This window comes from Odocoileus virginianus, chromosome 5 (genome assembly GCF_023699985.2).
Source record: "Odocoileus virginianus isolate 20LAN1187 ecotype Illinois chromosome 5, Ovbor_1.2, whole genome shotgun sequence".
In the NCBI taxonomy this organism is placed as follows: Eukaryota; Metazoa; Chordata; class Mammalia; order Artiodactyla; family Cervidae; genus Odocoileus; species Odocoileus virginianus.
Window position 1 is genome coordinate 13,667,121 of NC_069678.1, and position 24,100 is coordinate 13,691,220.

The window sequence follows — 24,100 nt, forward strand, 5'->3', positions numbered from 1 at the left end:
TCTGTTCAGCAGAAAATGCCAACTTCTTTCCCCTTGTTTCCCTGGTGCTGACTCCCACTTACTAATGCTTGAGGGGAAGTAGACAAACACTGCTTGGCTAGAGTTACTGGTGAAAATCCCTTAGGAAGGAGGCACACTGGAGACTTAAATGCTACATCCAAGTCCTAATGCACATATGCTTATAGAACAAGGACTGTTTCTTTGAGCTCCAGATTAAGCGAATACTTATGGTTAGAGCACATGGTTGTACCAAAATTGTGTATTTTAAATAGGAGATTAATTCTAAATGTCTGACTGACTGTGTTATTAAAGAATACTTCTATTTCTCTTATTAAAGAAGAGTAGAATCAAAAGTCACATCAGGAATGCTGAAATGAATTTAAAAACAGACATCCTGTTTTTACATGGGTTTACAGTATTCATGGCAACATAAAGGTCTGGAAGGATACATATTATTAACAGTGCTTACTTTTGGGAAGAGGCACACTTAGAACTTTTACTCAGCTCCATATTCCATGTAATAGGTTTTTATGAACACATGAAGTTTTTATAAGTACAAAGGAAAGGAAGGGATAATGCCCAAACCAAATAGAGTCAATAATATAAAAATTTTCAGCCCAAGCTTGGAGTAGCATGTAGCTTGTCCTTCTCTCCATCTTTCCCACTGTCCCTGGAAGCAGATATACTGAGGTACTTGGTGCCTTGGGAGTTGACAGCGGCTGTGGATTCCAGCTGCTGTGGACTCAGAATGAATTTCCTTTAAGTCTTGGGGCTTTGGTAAAGAAGGAGGCCCTGGCTGGACGTTGTCTCCCTATGGCTTCCAATGGGACTCACCCATGGGTTTCTAACTATGTGGAGCCCATCCCTGTATCCAGGAGGAGACCCCTGAGAGGGTCAGCTGATGGAGAGGGAAGGGCTTCACCCTGGTAAGTGGGAACGTCTGGTTCTGACCCCAGATGTGCTTGCTCAGGAGTCATCGTCATAATAATGGGAGCAGCTCACACGTACGGAGCAGTTATCAAACACTATGGTGTAAGCTTTCCTCTTGTTTTGTTTTTTCTTTTCTTTCTAAATTGAAGTACTGTTGATTTACATTGTATTAATTTCTGCTGTACAGCAAAGAGATTATGTTTTATAAATACATATCCCTGTGGCTCAGCTGGTAAAGAATCTGCCTGCAATGCGGGAGACCTGGTTTCAATCCCTGGGTTGGGAAGATCCCCTGGAGAAGGAAAAGGCTACCCACTCCAGTAGTCTGGCCTGGAGAATTCCATGGGGTCTCAAAGAGTTGGACATGACTGAGTGACTTTCACTCTTCACATATATATATACACATATACATTCTTTTTTGTATTTTTTTCCATTATGGTTTATCACAGGATATTGAATATGGTTCCCTGTGTTATACAATAGGACCTTGCTGTTTATCCATTCTATAGACATCAGTTCTATATATATATATCCATTCAATGTAATAGTTTACATCTGCTAATGCCAAACTCCCACTTCGTCTTTCCTCATTCTCCCCCTTAGCAACCACAGGTCTGTTCTCTGTGTCCTGTGTGTGTTTTTGTTTGTAGATGAGTTCATTTGTGTCATATTTTAGGTTCCACTTATAAGTGATATCATATGGTATTTATCTTTCTCTAACTTAATTACTAATTAACTAATTAATAATTAAGTAATTAGTAACATAATCTCTGTGTCCATCTATGTAGCTGCAAATTCATTCTTTTTGTGGCTGAGTAGTACTCCATTGTATATACTTACTGAAGATTCTTTATCCATTCCTCTATTGATGGACATTTATGTTGTTTCCACGTTTTGGCTATTGTGAATAGTGCTGCTATGAATATAGGGGTGCATGTATCTTGGACAAAACTATACTTAAAAAATTTTTCTCTTCTTAAATTCTAATAATAATTCTATGACTGAAGTGTTGTTACTATTCCCATTTCACAGATGGGAAAGCTGAAGGCAGATAGGTCATATTTCTGTTCAAGGCTACACAGGATGATCTTGACTCAAGCCTTGATGACTTTAACGTTCACGCTTTGGCTGCTCTGATATTCTAGTCACCTAGTCTCACACCCAAATAAATTTCCAGTGGATCAAAGATGTAAACATAAATATTGAATAATAAAAGTACTAGAAGAAAAGAAGAGAGAATTAAGAACAAATTTTTGCAATATTCTTATGCAAGATATTAAAACAATAAGCCATAAAATATTGATATATTTGATTTTATGAAAATAACAATTCACATGACAAATAGCCATAGAGAAAGCTGAAAAAAAAAACTGGAAAAAAAATTGTACCATTTATGTTAGCAATGAACTAATTTTCTTAAAATATATCTGACTTCTACAAACTAATAGAAGAAAAATAAGTGTGGTTAATGAACATTAGCAGACTGTTTACGGTTCACAGAAAAGGGCATAAAATGACTTAAACATCTGAAATAATGAACTATACCATTTATATAAGAAATGCTCATTAAAACTGTAATGACATATAACTTTCCTTATTCATGGCAAATGGCAACATGTTTCATCATTGTACATTGCCTGTTGGTGGGAAACCTAAACATTATTGGTAGAAGGGTAGATAGGAACACTCTTTGGAGGCTGATTTAACAGTATTCATCAAAAGTTCAGATGTACACGCTTTGACCTATTAGTAACACCAAAATCTTTTAGTAATAACTAAAAGATTAGTAACACCAAAATAACACACACCATGTGGGCAAAGACTCAAAGCCAAGGATATTCACTGCAGCACGGTTTGCAGTGGAAAGAAAGAACTTTATCCATGAGAAGCAGTCCAGAACATCTGCAGCCATTGAATGAGCCACTTCTAAGTGTAGAGGCCCAGAGTGGGCTCTTGCATGTGCTATTATGAGAAAAGGTGAGGAGCAGATCAGCATGTGCTGAGTGTGTTCATGTATGTGCAGATACACATACATGTTTGTACATGCATAGATTGTCTTTGGTTGGTACACAAAAAATAGGCAATAGTGCCAAACTGTGGGAAAGAGAACTGGGCAGTAAGAATCAGAGATGGGGGAGAAACTTCATTTTCAATCTCTACATCTTCTCCTTTTCTGACCATGTGAAGTTATAATCCTTTTAAAATAAAAGAAGATTAAAAAACCACTCAGTGTATCTGAAATGAAATTTCCTTATCCTTCCAATGGGGATAATCATCTGTAACTGCCGGTTTTGATGGTTGTCTTGTGGATAACTTGATACTTAGTACCTGACAGGGCTCCGGAAACGTGGGGACTGGAATCATGTTCATGGGGGAATGGGCTGCCTCTTGTTCCAAGTAGTTTAAACGTCAAAATCCTGATGTAATGATAACAACAACTAAATACTTACTCCTGGGTGCTTTTTATGTATCATCTTACTTAACCTTCCAGGAACTCCAAGAATACTCATGATTCTCACCCCATCTTGAGTTCAGATGTAGGAACTCAAGGCTTAGATAGTTTAGGAAATTGCCGAAATCACTCAGCAGTAATGGGTGGGTCTGGGACTTGAACCCAGGTCTGTTTCACTCCTGATTTGCTGGTCAAAAGCCCAGCCCTGGCTCCCAGGAAGCCCTCATAGTGTCAACATGTGTCACCTGGATGCCACCTGGGTGCCACCTTTCCAAGGGTCTGCAATAACAGAATATCAAACACTGGGTGACAAACAACAGAGACATATTGTCTCACAATTCTGGAGGCTAAGATGTCCTTGAGGCTAACTCTCCTTTTTGGCCAGTCTGATTTACGATGAGAGCCGTCTTTTCAGCTTGTAGATAGATGCCTTCTTGCTGTGCTGATGTGATCTTTGCTTAGTGTGGAGACACACACACACACACACACACACACACACAGAGGGAGACAGCCCTTTGGCGTCTCTTCTGATAAATGCACTTTTCCTATCAGATCAGGGCCCCACTCTTACGATCATATTTAACCTTAATTACTTCCTCAGAGTTTCCAGCTCCAAGTACAGTTATGCTGGTGGTTAGGGTTTCAACATATGAATTTGTGGAGGGCACGCAAACATTTAGTTCATAACAAAGGGAACTGGTTTTCTGGCTGCCTCTAGCTTATAGCGTTTGCTGGCAATCTTTGGCATTCCTTGGTTTGTAGACACACCACAGCAATTGTCCATCTTCACGTGGCATTTTCCCCAAGTCTCTTCGCTTTGTCTTCCTTCTAAAACTGTTTGTATCTGTGTCCAGATTTCCTTTTTTCTTTTTTTAAAATAAGGACGCCAACTATATTAGATAAGGGCCCACTGTAATGACTTCAATTAAACTTGACTACATGTACAGGTTGTTGTCGTTGTTTAATTGGTAGATCATGTCTGACCCTTTTGCGACCCTATGGACTATAGCTTGCCAGACTCCTCTGTCCATGGGATTTCCCAGGCAAGAATACTGGAATCGGTTGCCATTTCCTTCCAGGGGATCTTCCTGACCCTAGAGTCGAACCCACATCGTCTGCATAGCAGATGGATTCTTTGTCACTGAGCCACTTGGGAAGCCCTTATGTACCAGTACCCTATTTCTAAATAAGATCACATTCTGAGGTTCTGGAGGTTAGGACCTAAGTATATCATTTCTGGGGGACAGAATTCAATGCATGAAAAATTTCCCCATTTGTCCCATGAAAAGTTGCTCTCCTGACTGAGGGACACTAGATTCCATTTAATATGTCTGTAAACTCACCCCCACGTAGCTAGGGTGCCCTGCTAGAGACAACAGTTGTGTTTTCTTCTTCTTTTTAAATTAATACAACATTTGTGTTTTCTTCTTCTTTTTAAATTAATAAATATTTTCAGATACATCTTTAAATAAACTAGCACAAATCACTGTGAATCACCTGTGAAAGAGGGCATTGAAGAAAGATTTCCTTATGAGTTCTCCCTTAGTTACAAAGATGTTGTGTGAGTAGTTTCCATTTTTTAGGAGAAGAAAGAAATAGGTCTTTAGCATTTTGAGACACAGAAGTGTGCCTTCTTGGCGAGTACAATCATGGATGGTGCCTGTCCTGAGCCTTGGGGAGCAGTTTAGGAGTTTCCTGTTGAGGAAGATGGGCTGGTCCAAGGTTCAGGGTCTGTGATCTGATGCCCAAGGAAGAGGCCAAGTGTGAAGAGAAAGGGGGGTTTCTTCTATAGTCACTTCGGTTTTGCTAAGGATGACTTTTTCTCTACAATTTCGACTGCCACCCTCAAGACCAACTCTTCACGGATACTATCACTCTTGCGTTGGAAGTCACCGTTTTATACAACCTATATCATGGAGTGACATCATCACATCGTCTGCGTTCTGTTTCTTAGAAGCCAGTCACTAGGTGCATCCCACAGTCCAGGGGGAGAGGGTTACACAAGGATGTACACAGGAGGAAGGAGGGACTTTAGAAGCTGCCTCTTATGATTATATACTGTATGTGCTTGGAAATGTGCTGAGTGATATTTGATCTGTTACTTAATTCATACCATTATGATGAGGCAGATAAAGAAACAGAAGGTTAGTAAGTTTAAGTAACGTTTTCAAAGTTACAATTCTCTAGAATCAGGACTTGATTCCAGAATTTCTTTAAATTAATTTTACTAACTGATTTCCAAGAATCAAGAGAGAATATTGGGTAGATTTCATTAGAAAGATGGCTTTCTGTGGCTTTCTCATTTGTTCTTGATTTGGAAATACTCACGTTTCCTGTTCCAAATGCCCTAGGTATCTTCAGTACTGTGGCAAAGAGTTCTGGAGCCCACTTTCCTCTGCAGGGGATCTGAGGAGGTTCTGTGTTGTTTCATGTGATCAAGGAGCAAGAAGCTGACCCAGAGGAGGTCTCATGGGGCTTTGGTCCTGAGTCAAACTACAGAGTCCTGCTGCGAGTCCGCCATAGGGCAGACATCCCAACCTGGGTCAGCCTCCAGGACAAGTACCAGCACAGGGTCCATGTGCCCAATGTGACATCCCTGAGGATTGAGAACCTGACCCCAGGGGACAGTGGGGAGTACCAGGCTCAAGCCGGCTTCACTGGAGGAAGAGAATGTAGCCAGGTTTTCCACCTCACTGTCTATGGTAAGCGACACCTCCTCACCATGGCTTCCCTCCTTCTTTTGTCCTAGGAGGATCACATAGACCCCATTTTTCAGGATGCCTTCTAGACACTAGCTTTCATATTCTATTTTCTATTCAGAATTAGGGTAAGTAGGTTCACCACAAATGGTGAGCAGAACTGAAATGCATACCAGGGATAAAATCACTTCAGTGTCTTGGGAAAGGAGAATGAAAATTTGGGGGAAATGTATTTTTCATAACAATTATCATTGTTTGTTAGGACTTAGTTTACTTGATTTGTATATTAATTTTCTATTGCCGCTATCATAAATTACTATAAACTAGTGGTATAAAATAACACAAATGTAGGGCTTCCCTGGTGGCTCAGATGGTAAAGAATCTGTCTGCAATGCAGGAGACCCCGTTTGATCCCTGGGTTGGGAAGATCCCCTGGAGAAGGAAATGGCAACCCATTCCAGTACTTTTGCCTGGGAAATCCCATGGACAGAGGAGACTGGGAGGCTACAGCTCATGGGGTCGCAAAGAGTGGCATAAAACAACAAAAAATTTTTTAAAATTTAATATTCTATTTTACCTGGCTGTAGGTCAGAAGTTGGACACAGTCTCACAGAGCTTTTAAAGACAAGGTGTTCCTTCCTGGAGGCTTCAGGGCAGAAATGTTTTCTTGTTTTTTCCACTTTCTAGTGGTTGCCTACATTCCTTGGCTTGAGACAACCTTCCTCCACCTTCAAAGCTGGCAATAGTGGGACCAATTCTTCTCACATTGTATTGCTCTGAGCTACTCTCTTTCCATCTTCCATTTTTAAGGATTTTTGTGATTACACTGGGCCCATCCAGATAATTTGGAATAATCTCTATTTGAAGGTCAGCTGATTAACAACCTAAATTCTGTTATCTCATTCCCTTTCTGCCATCCTCACAGATTTTGAGATGTTTGATGGAAGGGCGAGGACACTATTTTGCTGACCACAGTTTGGAAATTCATGTGTACCTAGAGCTTCCTGCCCTCTCTCCTATTGAGCACCAGCCTGAGGCCAGCTTCACCCACAAAGATGCCACAAGTCCAGCTCCAAAAGCCTTAATAGATAGAGGATAAAGCTTATTTAAGTTTACTTAAATTCAGTTGATCAAGACTTTGTTTAAAGTTCCTATTGCATAGGGAAATATCTGTTATGAAAGGGCCTTTTGCAGCTTTAGGTCATTATGTAATTTCTTTTTTTTAATTTTAATATTTATTTATTTGGCTGTGGTGGGTCTTACTTGTTGCGCAGGATCTTTTATCTTCATTGCAGCACGTGAGATCTTTAGTTGTAGTACGTGAACTCTTAGTTGCTGCATGTGGGGTCTAGTTTCCTGACCAGGGATGGAACCTGGGCCCCTTGCATTGAGAGCGTGGAGACTTAGCCGCTGGACCCCCGGGGAGGTCCCCTCATTTGATTTCTAAGGCTGACTTGTCAATCAATGACTTCTCTGCCTGTGTGGACCTCACATTTAATGGCATGTTCTGACCACAGTTGGAGTTGTCATTCGTGGTCACCACCACTTCATCTCTCAGAAAAGTCTCTACTTCCGGCATCCCAGCACAGGTGTCAGTGCTCCACAAGGGCTGTGCAGCATCATCTGAGCAGGAGAAGCAGGGCAATGGTCCTGGACTGGGACAAACCCTTTGTTCCCAAACCTTTCCTTTCTAGGAAACATCCCAGCTTCTGTAAGTAATGGGTTCTGGAAGGTGAGGTCCAGCATTTAGTTTTCTTATGGAAGAATTTAAGGTTTCTTTAGTCCAGTGAGGTCTCATAGGGCTCCCTTCCTATGGTCATTGCTACGTATTTGGGGTGTGAACAAACTGTGTTTTATCTGGAAAATGCACTCATCATTTTGACAGGGAAGATTGCGGCACTTCAATGAGATAATGGATGAGAAAGAGAGAACTGGAATATTTTCCACGCATGTGAGCTCCATTCTTTTGTTCCTCCTGTCCCAGAATCTGCGCCCCTTCCCCACGTCCTGCTGGAGTCACCATCCATCACACCAGGCTGGTGCAATGTCACCCTGGAGTGCAGGGTCCCAGGGAACACAGAGGACCTGAATGTGACCTGGGAGAGCCAGGGTCTTCCCAGGGAGCTGGAGTGGGGTGGGGCACCAGGACCAGCCCCCAGCTCCTGGGGCCTGCATATGAACTTGTCCCTGAGCCAGCCCAGTGCCAGCCTCACCTGTGTGGTCAGCAACCAGGTGGACCAGAAAACTGCCACCTTAGACCTGGGAGAAGTCTGTTCCCACGGTGAGTGCACCTCCCAGAGGGGAAGGGCACCTGAGAGCTCAGGTGCATGGGGGTGAGGGCTCTGGGCTTTTGCCCCCACTGTGTTATTAGCACTACTTCCCATACAGGAGCCGGGGAAGCACACCAATTTGCTTCTGCTTTTAACCGTCCCTCACACCCATGCTCTCCACCCCTTACCCCTGTTGTCCAGGCAGCAGCCTTCCAGAACTTCCCCTCACCCTGTGCATCATCTGCTGTGTGCCTGGAGTGGTCTTTTGGAAGAGAAATCAGACTGCCATTGTTCTGTGTTGTCTTTGTGATCTGACCCAGTGCCTGCCTGTTGGATTCAGGGCTCAGAAGCTCCTCTGCCCATGTTTCTGGTCTCACTTACACACTTCACACTGAGCGGCTTGCTTGGAGTTCTGAAATGTGTTCTGCTATTGCCAGCTTCTGAGCTCTAGAAATGCTGTTTCCTTTTCCATTAGCTCTTCTACCCTTGTCCTTCACCTCCTAACTTATTCCCATTGAAAGATCTCCCACAGGCACTGCTATCTCCTGGGCATGTGACCTGTGTTGTCACTTAAGATCTTGGACTTGGGTCGCTCTTTGTTTTAAAGCTGTCATCATAAAATTTTTAAGTAATTTTTAAGCCAGAGGCCCTGCATTTTCATTTTCACAGGAGCCTGCAGGTGGTGTGACCATTCTGGTCTCAGAAAGTGAAAGTGTTTGTCACTCAGTCCTGTCTGACTCTTTTCGACCCCGTGGGCTGTAGCCCTCCAGGCTCCTCTGTCCTTAGAATTCTCCAGGCAAGAATACTGGAGTGGGTTGCCATTCCCTTCTCCTGGTGATCTTCCTGACCCAGGGATTGTACTTGGGTGTCCTGCATTGTGGGCAGATTCTTTACTGTCTGAGCCACTTCTGCTCTCAGGCGTTCCCCCTCACCCCTTTTAAAAAATTTCTCAGGTGTCTTTGTTTTATTGACATTGCCACCTCTGTTAGCTTTCACCTGATGTCATACAAAGCATATCTGTTATCTCCACAGAGTTGTTTAACTTTTGATCTCTCCTTAGGTAGTTGTTTCTTTCAGAAGTCAAAATTTCCCTTCTACTTAAACACTCACTGACTTTAAGGTACACAGCCTTGAACATGAGCCCTGAACGTCTCTAAAGCAAGGCTTTCTGTCCAACTCAAAGGCCAGTATTGTACCTTCGTAAAAGCACAGTTGTCATTAGAGTTGTTTTTCCTGTTGTTTTGATTCTGCTGTTGTTTATGATTAGAGAAATATATGACTTAAGTCATTGAATTGGTTTTTAATAATCATTAATGATAAATGCATCTATCCTCAAAGTGGGCATTGTATTTGCTCAAATAATAGACCATTTTTGGAATTCCCTTGAGAGGGTTTATTGCCCACATGAGAGAGTGAGTCATTGCTTCACTTCAAAGGTTCGGTCTCTGGTTGTCCCACCCTCTTTCCCATGTTATTCACCTGACCTTCACCCAGCCTTATCCTGCTTTTTCAACCACTTTAGCTGACTGTTCACGAGTCTGTGAGTGAGTGGGCTCTCTCTCTCTGGACCCCTTTAGCATCTACAAACAAAACTGCCTGGGAACTAAAGCAATCTTTTCCTAAAACTCCTCTTGAATCAAAGATACAACAGAGTGATTCTTCTCCATCAATCAAATTATTTTCTGAACTCAGTTTGTGTACATGTCCTTGATTTCCTAAATACCACAGCTTTCTTTCCAGCAGCTTCATCTCCCATGGTTCACCCACCCAGAGAGGTGATACAGATTTAAGGCATTCCCTTTTTTATAAAGAATGTTCCATGGCCACCCCACACTGAGTATCAGCGCTCTGTTTATAGATTTGTCTCCTCCATAGCCCAGAACTATGCACAGGCCATGCATAGTTTTCTTTTGAATCCCTGTCCCAAGAAGAGCATGTGACAAATTGGTTTACAGTATTTCACTGAATGAATGAATGACCTGGTATCCTGTGTGCAGTCTTGCTCCTCCAACCTATCCTCCATGAGCTGCTGGGAGGGGGAGGCGATGTGTCAGCATCACTTAAAACCCCCTGTTAGCCTACACTCAGTCCCATCCTGGAGTCAGGTAAAGTTCAACTCAGCATGACTCACAAGACCCTCTGCAAAGAGACTCTTTCTCCCTCTGACCTCCTTGCTTGACTCCTCCCTGCCCTGTCCCTCTCTTGCCGGCAGCACTGGGGTGATGGCAACCCCCCAGGGCTGATGATCTGACAGACATTCCCAGAACATGATGCTCCTCCTTCCTGGGATGCTGTGCCCACTCTGAATAACTAACAAACTCCTACTCCTCCCTCAAGACTCAGTTTATGCATCACCTCTTCTGGGATGCCCTTCATGAAGACCTGTGTCCAAGGTGTAAACCTCCATTGCACTGTAGTCCCTCTGGCTGGCAGACTTTGGTGTCCTTTAGTCTTTCCCCTGTCTTGTTCATCTCAGTATCCCTTGCACAAGGCAGGAGTTGAATGAATGATATTGCCAGGCTTCTTCCTCTTTAGTTTCTGAACTAGGACCCTGCAGACCTCTCCACCGGCTCTCTGCCTCCCCTTGGCAGTGGGTATCTCATGTTTTCTCTTACCTTAACGTTCTTCACTCCCTCTGTGTGATGGAAACAGGTTTGTACATCACTCCAGTGGGAGGCATCCTAGGTGCTGTCATGGTTATACTGTTGATCCTCACAGGTGGACTATATGTTTGGAAGACATGTGAGAAGAAGGAGAAAATGGAGACTGGAAGAGGCAGGTTGCACTTCTCGCTCGTGGCCCAGATCCCTCCCTCCCCCACTGAGCCCTTCCCTTCCTTCTGCCTTTTGCTGCTCAATGAATTTCTCTGCAGAGGGGATGATAGGTGCCGTCATATCACTGGAGTTCCTGGCAGCGGGGGAGGGTATAGGTTTTCAAGGCTGAGATTCAGGCTCCACTCTGTCCATGACTCAGGAACAGGACTGCAGGAGGACGACAGGGACCATGGCGGTGGGGTCCACTGTGCACGGCCGAGCCAGCCAGAGTCTCGAGAGGACACGCACGAGGTGAGAGCTGGGAGCCGTGTCCATCCTGTGCTTTCCTGGGTCCCTCACTGTCCGGGCTTGGGTTTGTCAAACTCTGGCCCCACTGCTTCTCTTTCTGGACAATGCAGTGTTAACTGGGAAAGGTTAAAACTGGGATCAATGTGCTGGGTGCATTGCATTCAGTAGCACTGGGTCTACGCTGGTTCCTCTGGGCCCTTCTGTCCTTCAGCTGTTCCAGGAACCTTTTGCCTTGCATTCCCAGGGTATCAGTGAGCAACATCTGAAATAAAAGGGGCATCTGACTCCTATCTACAGTGAGGTCCATAAGCCATGCAGACCATGAAGATAACATCACTGGAAGAAGCAGAGGAATCAGCACCCCTAGGATCTCTCTCTTCGGCTCCCGAGGCCTGCAGCTCTGGTCCAGCTCTTCTGGTTCTGCCTCTCCCAGCTCTAGTCCAGCTCCAGCTGCCCCTGGTCTGTGTTCCTCTGACCTTCATGCCCTCAACTCGCTGGACACATGTGGGCGAGTCAGAGGAAGTTTCACTATGCTGCCCTCCTACCTAGGATCCTCACACGTGAGGGATGAGCTCTCTTCTGCCGTCGACTCAACTCCTGACCCTTCTATTCCTGAAGCTTCCCAAAGGGGACCTTCCTGACTGTGTTAATCCCCATAGCATCTGCTGTGTGACTGATGTGTGCCTTTCTGAGAACACGGGCCCAGGTGTGGGGACTGTGTAGAGGTGTTGACTACACCCCAGCGAAGGGAGGTAGGGCCTGGATGCAGAGTTGGGAGTCCATGGAGGAAGCATAGGTAGGTGGGAACCCATAAAGGACTGGACTGAGGCTTCCATTGTACCTTGTGTAGGGCTTCCTTGCAGGTGTTGGGCAGTGTGTGTGAGTGTGTGTGTGTTTGTGTGTTTATGTGTGGGTGACCATGTGTGTGAGAATTTATTGCATGTTGTACACTGGGTAGGGGCCTTTATTCCAGGCCACCTGTGATAACCTGGACCCCAGCTTTAGCCTACGGGCCCCCATACCACCTTCCTGCAGAATGGTAGAGGAATTGATATTACTTCAGGCCAGAGAATGAGCTTGGTTGGGCAAAGTTGCGAATTGTCTTAGAAAAGAAGCCTCAGCCTTCCTGTCTGGGACAGGGGCACTGGAAGTTAGAATGAAGTGTGATGTCCTCTCACCCTCCTATCGTGGGGTGTGAGGGGTGTGAGAGATGGAGCTATGGGATGGTCTGAACCTGCCTGTTTCATTGACCTGTCAGTCCTGCCGGCCCAGTTCCTAGGTCAGCCTCCTCTTTACTCACTCACACCCCTCTGCCTGGAATGATGGCTTCCTCCCCTTGTCACTTGCCTCCAACCCTGCTTGTTGAAATCCTACTACTTGTTCACAAAGTATGTCTGGATCTCAAATGTTTGGAAATGGTCTCTCCCACATCTGACTCTACCAAACACCTTGGACCTAACTAAATCCCCTGCCACAGTCTGCCCTGGGCTGGTCATGAGTCTTTCCTGCTGGGCTCACCTGGGGCTCCCTTAGGAGGCTGATGGGCTGTGGGAGCCGGGGACAAGGAGATAAGCACCCAGGGTATGAGCTACTCTTCCTCCCACTCCTTTGGGGGCTCAGCAGGCTGAAGACTCAGCACCGAGGCTGCTGAAGGTTCCTGGGGGTGAGTCCACGTAGCAGGAAGGGTGGATCAGATGACCTCCCATGACCTTGCCTGGTTCAGAGGTCTGAGGTGGGGGCTCCCCACCCCACCTTCAGCCTCACACTGTCTGAGGTCCCGAGGCAGCCTGCACTGTGGTGTGTGGGAGCTTTTCCCTTCCTTGCGGGTCCTTACCTTCTGGAAGCCGCGGCCTCCTGCCTTAGCTCTCAGATTTTGTGTCAGAGGTGGACTCACTCTACTGCCATGAGGTGCCTTGGCTTGTTCCCGTCACAGCTCAGTTAAGCCACCTTACCTCTGACCTCAGATAGTGAAGGGCTGGCAGAGTTCCCGTGAGGATTGAGCATTACGAATCAGTGCCAGGAGACTGTTGGGTGGCTGGCTGGGTGAGAGAGGAACAGGAGGGATGGCATCTTCCCCCACTGGCTGAGCATAAAGCAGAGGGCGTGAGAGATATCATCCTCACACTGGCTTCCCAGGTGACTGGTCATGGCTGGACATCAATGCCCATAAGCCCAGGGGCAGGGTAAGATTCTACCACCCAGTGTCTCTTCTCACTTCACCTGAAGCAGGAAACAAAAAACAAACAAACAACAACAACAACAACAACAACAACAACAAAAACAAGGGAAGGAAACTGGGCTTCCAAACCTATATTGGACCAGGTTTTGTCCTGGGCACTTTAGAAATATTTTCTTCTAATTCTTACACGAATCCTCTAGGGTAGGTATTATTACCCCCATTTTTGCAGGACAGGTAATTGGCATCCCAAGCCAATTGGTGACAGAGAAGAGCCTTAAATCCAACACTGGATAATTCCATATTCATATTTATCACTTCACCATAATCATTAAAGTGCTTCCCAGGTTTTAGAAAAGGCAGAGGAACCAGAGATCAAATTGCCAATATCCCCTGGATCATTGAAAAAGCAAGAGAGTTCCAGAAAAACATCTATTTCTGCTTTATTGACTACGCCAAAGCCTTCGACTGTGTGGATCACAATAAACTGTGGAAAATTCTGAAAGAGATGGGAATACCAGACCACCTGACCTGCCTCTTGAGAAACCTGTATGCAGGTCAGGAAGCAACAGTTAGAACTGGACATGGAACAACAGACTGGTTCCAAATAGGAAAAGGAGTATATCAAGGCTGTATACTGTTACCCTGCTTATTTAACTTATATGCAGAGTACATCATGAGAAATGCTGGGCTGGAAGAAGCAAAAACTGGAATCAAGATTGCCGGGAGAAATATCAATAACCTCAGATATGCAGATGACACCACCCTTATGGCAGAGAGTGAAGAGGAACTGAAAAGCCTCTTAATGAAAGTGAAAGAGGAGAGTGAAAAAGTTGGCTTAAAGCTTAACATTCAGAAAACTAAGATAATGGCATCTGGTCCCATCACCTCATGGGAAATAGATATGGAGACAGTGGAAACAGTGTCAGACTTTATTTTTTTGGGCTCAAAAATCACTGCAGATGGTGACTGCAGCCATGAAATTAAAAGACACTTACTCCTTGGAAGGAAAGTTATGACCAGCCTAGATAGCATATTAAAAAGCAGAGACATTACTTTGCCAACAAAGGTCCGTCTGGTCAAAGCTGTGGTTTTTCCAGTGGTCATGTATGGATGTGAGAGTTGGACTGTGAAGAAAGCTGAGTACTGAAAAATTGATGCTTTTGAACTGTGGTGTTGGAGAAGACTCTTGAGAGTCCCTTGGACTGCAAGGAGATCCAACCAGTCCATCCTAAAGGAGATCAGTCCTAGGTGTTCATTGGAAGGACTGATGCTGAAGCTGAAACGCCAATACTTTGGCCACCTCATGCGAAGAGTTGACTCATTGGAAAAGACCCTGATGCTGGGAGGGATTGGGGGCAGGAGGAGAAGGGGACGACAGAGGATGAGATTGCTGGATGGCATCACCGACTTGATGGGCATGAGTTTGAGTAAACTCCGGGAGTTGGTGATGGACAGGGAGGTCTGGCGTGCTGTGATTCATTGGGTCCCAAAGAGTCAGACATGACTGAGCGACTGAACTGAACTGAACTGAGGTGGCTCAGTAGTAAAGAATCCATCTGCCATTGCAAGAGATGCAAGAGATACGGGTTGATCCCTTGATTGGAAAGATCCACTCCAGTGTTCTTGCCTGGAAAATTCCATGGACAGAGAATCTGGTGTTCTACAGTTCATGGTCGCAAAGTGTCGGCCATGATTGAGCACAGCACAGCACATGGTCACTGAAGACCTTGGAGTTCTGGAATATTTAGAAACCTTCCATTTGTTTCCCGCCAAGGACCCTGGTTTTCTGACTCGGGTGCTCTGACTCAAAATGAGCTCATCCTAATGACAGCTTGAGCAGCTGGTGGTTGAAAGAGGAATTTTCTCTTCAGTGGACAATGGGGGCATGGTGCTCAGGAGGTGGGGAATGAGGAATCTTGCGTTCTGGTGCAGACAAGACATTCAGAGATGAGATGCTTCTCCCTCTAGGATCGTATTTGAGTTCATTACTCTTATGAAAGGAATGTGTAAGTACCAGCATCCTGCCATCAAATTAGTTCCCTCTTTGCATTACTATTCATAAATTTATTTAATAGGTTTAACAGAAGCCTTTCATTTAGACTTTTAAGAATACTCTGAAGTAGAGATCTATATTGTACAGATGGAGAAATAAAATTCAGAGATGTTAAAATATGTCATGCAATTTCTCCAAAATATAAGTGGTGGAAGCATGATTTGGATCTACAGGGATCATAATTTCACTCATTTTGACTCCTTCTTCTTCCTCATGCAAGACACCCAATTAGCTACCATGGTCCACTGGGTTATCCTTCGTAAAGCTTCTGATATTCCATCCTTTTCTCATTTATTTTTATTCCTGTTTTCCAGCTCCACCTAAGCTGATGTTACATTCCCCCTAGCAATGTATGTACCTCCACACCCTCCCACTCTTATACTGTTCACTTTTTCATTACAGCCATCCTAGTATTTTACTTGTAGGGTGGTATCATATTGTGGTTTTGAGTTGCATTTCCCTAATGAGTAATGAGGTTAAACATTATTTCATGGGCATACTGAATATATCTTATATGGATTAATGGATTTCTCTAATTCTCTGTCATCATAAATTGTCCTCACCATTCATTGAAACTGCTAAAGTCCACGTCACCAGGGAACTCTATGTTGTTAAATCCAATGACAAATTCTTAGTTGTCATTACCCTTGAATTTCAGCAGCAATTGGCCTATCCTTGTTTAAACCACTATTTTCACTTTGCATTAACCACTAATCAATTTTTAGTATTGTGAAAATATATTTTTTCTTTTAATCTTTAAATTGAAATGTAGTTGACATACAGTTTATATTAATTTCAAGTGTGCAACATAGTGATTTTATATTTTTACCTTATGAAATTGATCACCCCAATAAATCTAGTAACCATCTGACATCATAGAAAGTTATTGCAAGATTATTGCAATATTCTGATTTCATTCAATAGAATCTTCTATTCTTCTTAAAGCGTCAGCCTAACAGTTTAAAATTTTGTTTATCTTTTCAAAGAACCAGCTTTAATTCCACTGATCTTTTTTTATTGTCTTTTTGGTATTTATCTCATTTGTCCTCTCTGATCTTCCTTCTATTAACTTTGGGATTCATTTGTTCTTTTTCTAATTTTTTTTAGGTGTAAGTTTAAATTGTTTGAGAGTTTTCTGTTCCTTAAGGTAGGTCTGTATTGCTATGAATTTCTTAGTACTATTTTTTGCTGAATCACACAGATTTTGGTGAATCAAAAATAAAAAAATCAGATTTTGGTGAATCAGTAAAGAAATAAAAAAGGAAATTAAAAATGAAAATACAACATTATTTCATGTGTATATTATATTTTCATTTTTATTTCCTTTTTGATTCAATAGTTATTCAGTAGCATGTTTTTCTCCACATATTTGTGGTTTTCCACCTTTCTTCTTACAGTTGACTTCTAGTTTCTTACCATTGTGATCAGAAAAAAAGTTTGATATGAATTCAGTTTTCTTAAATTTATTGAGAATTGTTTTGTGTTCCAAAATATGGTCTATCCTTGAGAATGTTTAATGTGCACATGCAAAGAATGTGTAACCTGCTGTATTTGAATGGAATGTTCCATATAAGCCTATGAAGTCCATCTGATCTAATGTTTCATTTAAGCTGCTGTTCCGTGTTGACTTTCTGTTTGATGACCTATCCACTGATGTGAGGGGAGTGTTACCGTCCTCTACTGTTAATGTGTTGCTGCCAGTTTCTCCCTTTGTTGTTATTGCTCAGTCACTAAGTCATGTCCAACACTTTGCGACCCCGTGGACTGCAGCGTGCCAGGCTTCCCTGTCTTTCACTATCTCCCAGGGTTTTCTCAAACTCATGTCCACTGAGTCGGTCATGCCATTCAACTATCTTTTCCTCTCTTGCCCTCTTCTCCTCCTGCCCTTAATCTTTCCCAGCATCAGGATCTTCTCCAGTGAGTTGGCTGTTTGCATCAGGTGGCCAAAATATTGAAGCTTCAGCTTCACTATCAGCCCTTCTAATGAATATTCAGGGTTGATTTTCTTTAGGATTGACTGGTTTGATTTCCTCACATTCCAAGGGACTCTCAAGACTCTTCTCCAACACCACAGTTTGAAAGCATCAATTCTTTGGCTCTCAGTCTTCTGTACGGCCCAACTCTCACACCCACACATGACTACTGGAAAAACCGTAGCTTTGACTGTATAGACTTTTGTCAGCAAAGTAATGTCTCTGCTTTTTAATATGCTGTCTATGTTAGTCATAGCTTTCCTTCCAAAGAGCAAGCATCTTATAATTTCATGGCTACAGTCATTGTCTGCTTTGATTTTGGAGCCCAAGAAAATAAAATCTGTTACTGTTTCCATTTTTACCCCATCTATTTGCCATGAACTGATGGGACTGGATGCCATGATCTTAGTTTTTTGAATGTTGAGTTTTAAGCCAGCTTTTTCTCTCTGCTCTTTCACTTTCATCAAGTGATGAAATTTCTTTAGTTTCTTTTCACTTTCTGCCATTAAGGTGGTATTGTCTGCATATCGGAGGTCGCTGATATTTCTCCTGGCAATCTTGATTCCAGCCTGTGATTTATCCAGCCAGGCATTTCACATGATGTACTCTTAAATAAGCTGTCTGATGATTTATCCACTGATGTGAATGGTCATTACAGCCCCCTACTACTATTGTGTTCTGTCAATTTCTCCCTTTAGGTCTGTTAATAATTGCTTTATATATTTTGTCTTTCTATGTTAAGTGTATATATAATAATAACTGTATGTTTTCTTGATAAGTTGTTCCCTTTATCATTATAGAGTGTCCACCTTTGTGACCTTTCATGGCCTGAATTTTCTTCTGTGTGGTATGAATATGGCTACACCTGCTTTGATTTGGTTGCCATTTGTTTGGAGTATCATTTTTCATATCTTCACTTTGAGCGTACATTTGTCTTTTGAGATGAGTCTCCTGGCAGCAGCATATAGTTGAGTCTTCTTTTCAAAATCATCCCAGCCACTCTATGTCTTTGATTGGCCAATTCCACATTTACATTTAGAGTTATTACTAATATCTGAGAACTTAGTGCTGCCTTTTTGTCTTCTGTTTTCTGGTTGTTCTATATCTTTATAGGTTCTTTTTTACCTGTGTTTCTGCCTACCATTTTAGTTTGGTGCTCTATTATTAGGCTTTATTCAGTTTCCTCTTTTTAAATGTTTCATGTCTCTGCTCTCAATTTATACTTTATGGGTACCATGAGGTTTGTATGAAACGTCTCATAGATAAATTGGTCCCTTTTGTGATGATATCATCTTAGCTTCATTTCCTTGTGTGGATTTCATTCTTTTCCTCTTCCCCTTCTATTTTTTGTTGTTTCAAATTATCCTTTTGTGAGTTTGTTACCAAATTTAAGTAGCTATAATTATTTTTACTGCTTATCCTCATTTAACCTTTATGCTGTAATTGTTTAACAACAATCCATTCTGACATGGAGTGGCAATTTCCTGAGTCTGTCTTTCTATTTATAACCTTCTTAAAGTTTTGTGTACTTTAATTTTTTCATTTAAGGTAAAAGAGTACCTTTAAACACTTGTTATAATACAGGTCTAGAATTGGTGAGCACCATCAGCTTTTGTTTGTCTGGGAAAGTCTTTATATCTTCATGTCTGAAGGATAAATAGCTGACAGATTATTCTTGGCTGAGAGTTTTTAGTTTTCAATATTTTGACTATGTTATTTCATTCTCTCCTGGCCTATAGAATGTCTGCTGAGAAATCTGCTGATAGTCTAATTGAGGTTTCTTTGTAGGTTACAATCCTTTTTTCCTTGTTGACTTTAAAATTGTTTCTTTGTCATGGACTTTTGACAATTTAGTATAATGTGCCTTGGAGAAGGTCTTTTTGCATTGAGGTGAAATCACTGCAGATGGTGATTGCAGCCATGAAGTTAAAAGACGCGTACTCCTTGGAAGGAAAGTTATGACCAACCTAGATATCATATTAAAAAGCAGAAACATTACTTTGCCAACAAAGTTCCGTCTAGTCAAAGCTGTGGTTTTTCCAGTGGTCATGTATGGATGTGAGAGTTGGACTATAAAGCAAACTGAGCACCGAATTGCTGCTTTTGAACTGTGGTGTTGGAGAAGACTCTTGAGAGTCCCTTGGACTGCAAGGAGATCCAACCAGTCCATCCTAAAGAGATCAGTCCTGGGTGTTCATTGGAAGGACTGATGCTGATGCTGAAACTCCAATACTTTGGCCACCTCAGGCGAAGAGTTGACTCATTGGAAAAGACCCTGATGCTGGGAGGGATTGGGGGCAGGAGGAGAAGGGGACGACAGAGGATGAGATTGCTGGATGGCATCACTGACTCGATGGGCATGAGTTTGAGTAAACTCCGGGAGTTGGTGATGGACAGGGAGGCCTGGCGTGCTGCGATTCATGGGGTCGCAAAGAGTCGGACATGACTGAGCGACTGAACTGAACTGATAAGTTCTCTAAGCCACATGGACTTGAAAATCCAGTTCCTTCCTCAGGTTGGGAAGTTTTCAGTGGTTATTTCCTCAAGTAAGTTCTTTGCTCCTTTCTTCCTCTCTTCTCCTTCTGGAAAACTATCCTAGTGTTGCCCTTCCTAATAGAGTCAAATAGTTCTTGCAGAATTTCTTCCCGTTTTTAGGTTTTAATTCTCTCTCCTCTTCTACCTGAATGATTTATATCTTTGAGCTTCTTAATTCTCTCTCCCATATGGTTTGCTCTGTTTCCAGTGAGCTTTCTAATGAATTCTTTATCTTGTCTATTGAGTTATTCAGCTCTGGAATTTGATTCCTTTTTAGAATATCAGCCTCTTTGATAAAGTATACCTTCTTTTTTCATTAATTTTTTTCTCAGCTTAATCTATTGCCTTTCTCAATTTTCTTGTAGCTTGTTGAGTATCTCCATGAGAGAGGTTAATATTCTGTAACTTTAAGTTTGGTTTCTGGGGAATTGTCATTTTATTTTTGTGATACTGTGTTACTGTAGTTCTTTATGGGGTTTTATCTGTTGTTGCTCTGCTGGTGCATTTAACCAGCAGAGGAGAACACTCTCCTCCTTCGGAAACGCTTTTTCATTGTTTTCCCCTCTTGTTTCTGTTTCAATTCACCGTTAGTAACTAGAGGCCTTTCTCTTTTTCCCCAGTAGGTGGTGCTGTTGCATGTTTTTGGTTTCTCCTTGTTCACTCAGTCCAGTCCCACTCTTTGCGACCCCATGGACTGAGGCATGCCAGGCTTCCCTGTCCTTCACTATCTCCCAGAGTTTGCTCCATCTCAGGTCTATTGAGTCAGTGATGCCATCCAACCATCTCGTCCTCTGTTGTCCCCTTCTTCTTCTGCTTTCAATCTTTCCTAGCATCAGGGTCTTTTCTAATGAGTCAGCCCTTCACATCAGGTGGCTAAAGTATTGGAGCTTCAGCTTCAGCATCAGTCCTTCCAATCAATATTCAGGATTGAATTCCTTTAGGATTGACTGGTTTGATTTCCTTGCATTCCAAGGGACTCTCAAGAGTCTTCTCTCACACCACAATTCAAAAGCATCAATTCTTTGGTGTTCAGCCTTCTTTATGGTCCAACTCTCACAACCATACATAACTACTGGAAAAGCTATAGCTTTGACTATATGGACCTTTGCTGACAAAGTAATGTCTCTGCTTTTTAATATGCTAAGTTGGACATAGCTTTTCTTTCAAGGAGCAAGCGTTTTTTAATTTCATGGCTGCAGTCACCATCTGAAGTGATTTTGGAGCCCCCCAAAATAAAGTTTCTCACTGTTTCCCTTGTTCCCCATATATTTGCCATGAAGTGATGGCACAAAATGCCATGATCTTTGTTTTTTGAATGTTGAATTTTAAGCCAGCCTTTTCAGTCTCCTCTTTCACTTTCATCAAGAGGCTTTTAGGTCCTCTTTGATTTCTGCCATAACGGTAGTGTCATCTGCATATCCGAGGTTACTGATATTTCTCCTGGCAATCTTGATTCCAGCTTGTGCTTCATCCAGCCCAGCATTTCTCATGATGTACTCTGCATATAGTTAAATAAGCAGGATGACAATATACAGCCTTGACATACTCCTTTCCCAGTTTGAAACCAGTCTGCTGTTCTGTATATGGTTCTAACTGTTGCTTCTTGACCTGCATACAGATTTCTTAGGAGGCAGGTAAGGTGTTGTGGTATTCCCATCTCTTGAAGAATTTTCCACAGTTTGTTGTGATCCACACAGTCAAAGGCTTTGGCATAGTCAATGAAGCAGAAGTAGATGTTTTTTCTGGAACTCTCTTGCTTTTTCTATGATCCAATGGATTTTGGCATTTTGATCTCTGGCTCCTCTGCCTTTTCTAAATCCAGCTTGAACATCTGGAGGTTCTCGGTTCACATACCATTGAAGCCTAGCTTGGAGAATTTTGAGCATTACTTTAGTTTCTCCTACTCTGGTTATATTTGAGATTTGGCACTTTCCACCCTCCACCACCTCCCTTAGAGGTGATGCCTGCTGCCCTTGTGGTCTCTGCTTGTGCCTCTGGAGTCCTTGGTGCTTTGCTGCTGAGGGTGTCCCTGGCATTGCTGCCTGCGTCACTGGGATGGTGTGAGCCTTCACCCCATCCAAGATCTCTTGGATGGCAGGCTCTGACTTTGCAGAATGGAAACAGTGAGGTGGGGAACCGGGCTCTGGTGTCTCTGCTGCTGCTGGTTTGTCAGGTTCACGGGTGCTGCAGTTGGGGGCCTGGATTTTGGGTGTCTTCATGGCTGGAGGGACAAGGCCACAGGTCATGATGATGCTATTCAGTTTCTGAGGCCAAGGACACCACTGAAGCTGGGAGGCTTGTGCTGTGTGGGCTGCCTCCCCTGAAGCTACTGGAGCTCTTGGGGCTCTGGGTACATCTGCCACGACTGAAGGTCTGGGATGGCAGGCGCCTCCTCCTCTGTCCCCTCACCTGCCTCCTCTGTGTGGCTCAGTCCACCCGCCTTCAAGTGTACAGACTTGTGGAATTCTCCGGCATCCTGGTGTGCTGGGCAGAGTCACCTTTGTTGAGTCGTGGGTATTTTACTGGTTGCAGATGGAAGAGGAGAGACAAAGGGAGCACCTCATGCCGTCATTATGCTGACAGTAGTCTCCAGTTTTCAAGTCTGCTTTCACGGGGTTGCCAGTGGGAACAGGGTTTAATTTGAGAACAAATGTTCCTGGGTATGTAGGGGAAGAGAGTCACACACAGATCTTGTTGACTTTTGTGGAAATGGTGATATTCATGCCTGAATATCTTTCATGAGCTGCTATAACATAAGGGATATGAGTTCAGGGAGGTCAGCATGTTTTGTTTTAATAAAATTTATTTTTTGCAACAGTTTTAGATGTACAGAAAATTGGGAAAATAGAAGAGCTTACAAATACTTTTCTCATAGCTTCTCCTATTAGCAATATTTATACCAATTAACATTTGTCACCATTAATGAACTATTATTGACACATTTATAGTTCATACTTATTCAGATGTCCTTAGTTTGTCTTTATCTGCCCTTTCTGTTCCAGGATCCTACCCAGGACATAAACTTACTTGTAGAGTTCTGTCTCTTTCCACTGTTCTAGGCTGGGACCATGTCTCAGGTTTCTATTTGTTTTTTTTTTTTTTTTTTTTTGATGATCATTTTAAACAGTGGCCAGATAGTTTGTAAAATGTCCTTCAATTGAGTTTTGGCTGATATCTCTTTCATGATTAGACTGGGTTTTTGCAAAGAAGACCACAGAGATAAAGTACCGTTTTTATCACATGTCAAAGGTATATACTGTCAACATGATTTACCTCTGTTGAGCTTGAGTTTCATCACCTGAACAAAGGCAGTGTTTATCAGGCTCATCCACTGTGAAGTTACTCTTCCCTCTGCTTTCCATACCATCCTCATTGGAAGGAGGTCATTATGTGCAGTTCCCACTTAAGTGGGGGATTATACTTCACTCCTTTAGGGTGGAGTATTTACATACACTGTTAGAATTCTTCTGCATGGGAGTCTGTCTCATCTCCATTTATTTATTTACATAATTGTTAATTTGTATCAGCAAACAATCACTGACATTTACTTTATACTTTACGTTATGGTCTAAATTTACTTTAATCTTGTTGCACAGATTATTTTTTTTTTTTGAATTTCAGTTCCTTCATCTCTAATTATCAGTCATTGCCAATATAGTAATGGTTATATTATATACAAATGAAACCAGCAGATTATAATAGCTGCACACTCCCAGTCGTTTACCAAATGGCAGAAATGTCTTTCTTTTTTTTTTTTTTTGCATTTTAATTTTTTATTTATTTATTTATTTTATTAGTTGGAGGCTAATTACTTTACAATATTGTAGTGGTTTTTGTCATACACTGACATGAATCAGTCATGGATATACACGTATTCCCCATCCCGATCCCCCCTCCCACCTCACTCTCCACCCGATCCCTCTGGGTCTTCCCAGTGCACCAGGTCC

The 24,100-nt window shown here is 42.7% G+C and overlaps 1 long non-coding RNA gene across 2 annotated transcripts in view; it reads left to right on the plus strand.

Annotated features, from left to right (window-relative positions):
• The first annotated feature begins 5,747 nt into the window (after positions 1–5,747).
• Positions 5,748–24,100, plus strand: part of LOC110142058 (uncharacterized) — a 163,148-nt gene continuing 144,795 nt past the window's right edge. The window contains exon 1 of one of the 2 annotated variants that reach the window (XR_011487710.1): positions 5,748–6,084. This is a non-coding gene — a long non-coding RNA (uncharacterized lncRNA). The remainder of the gene's footprint in view (positions 6,085–24,100) is intronic. The other variant, XR_011487711.1, reaches the window with a different exon arrangement.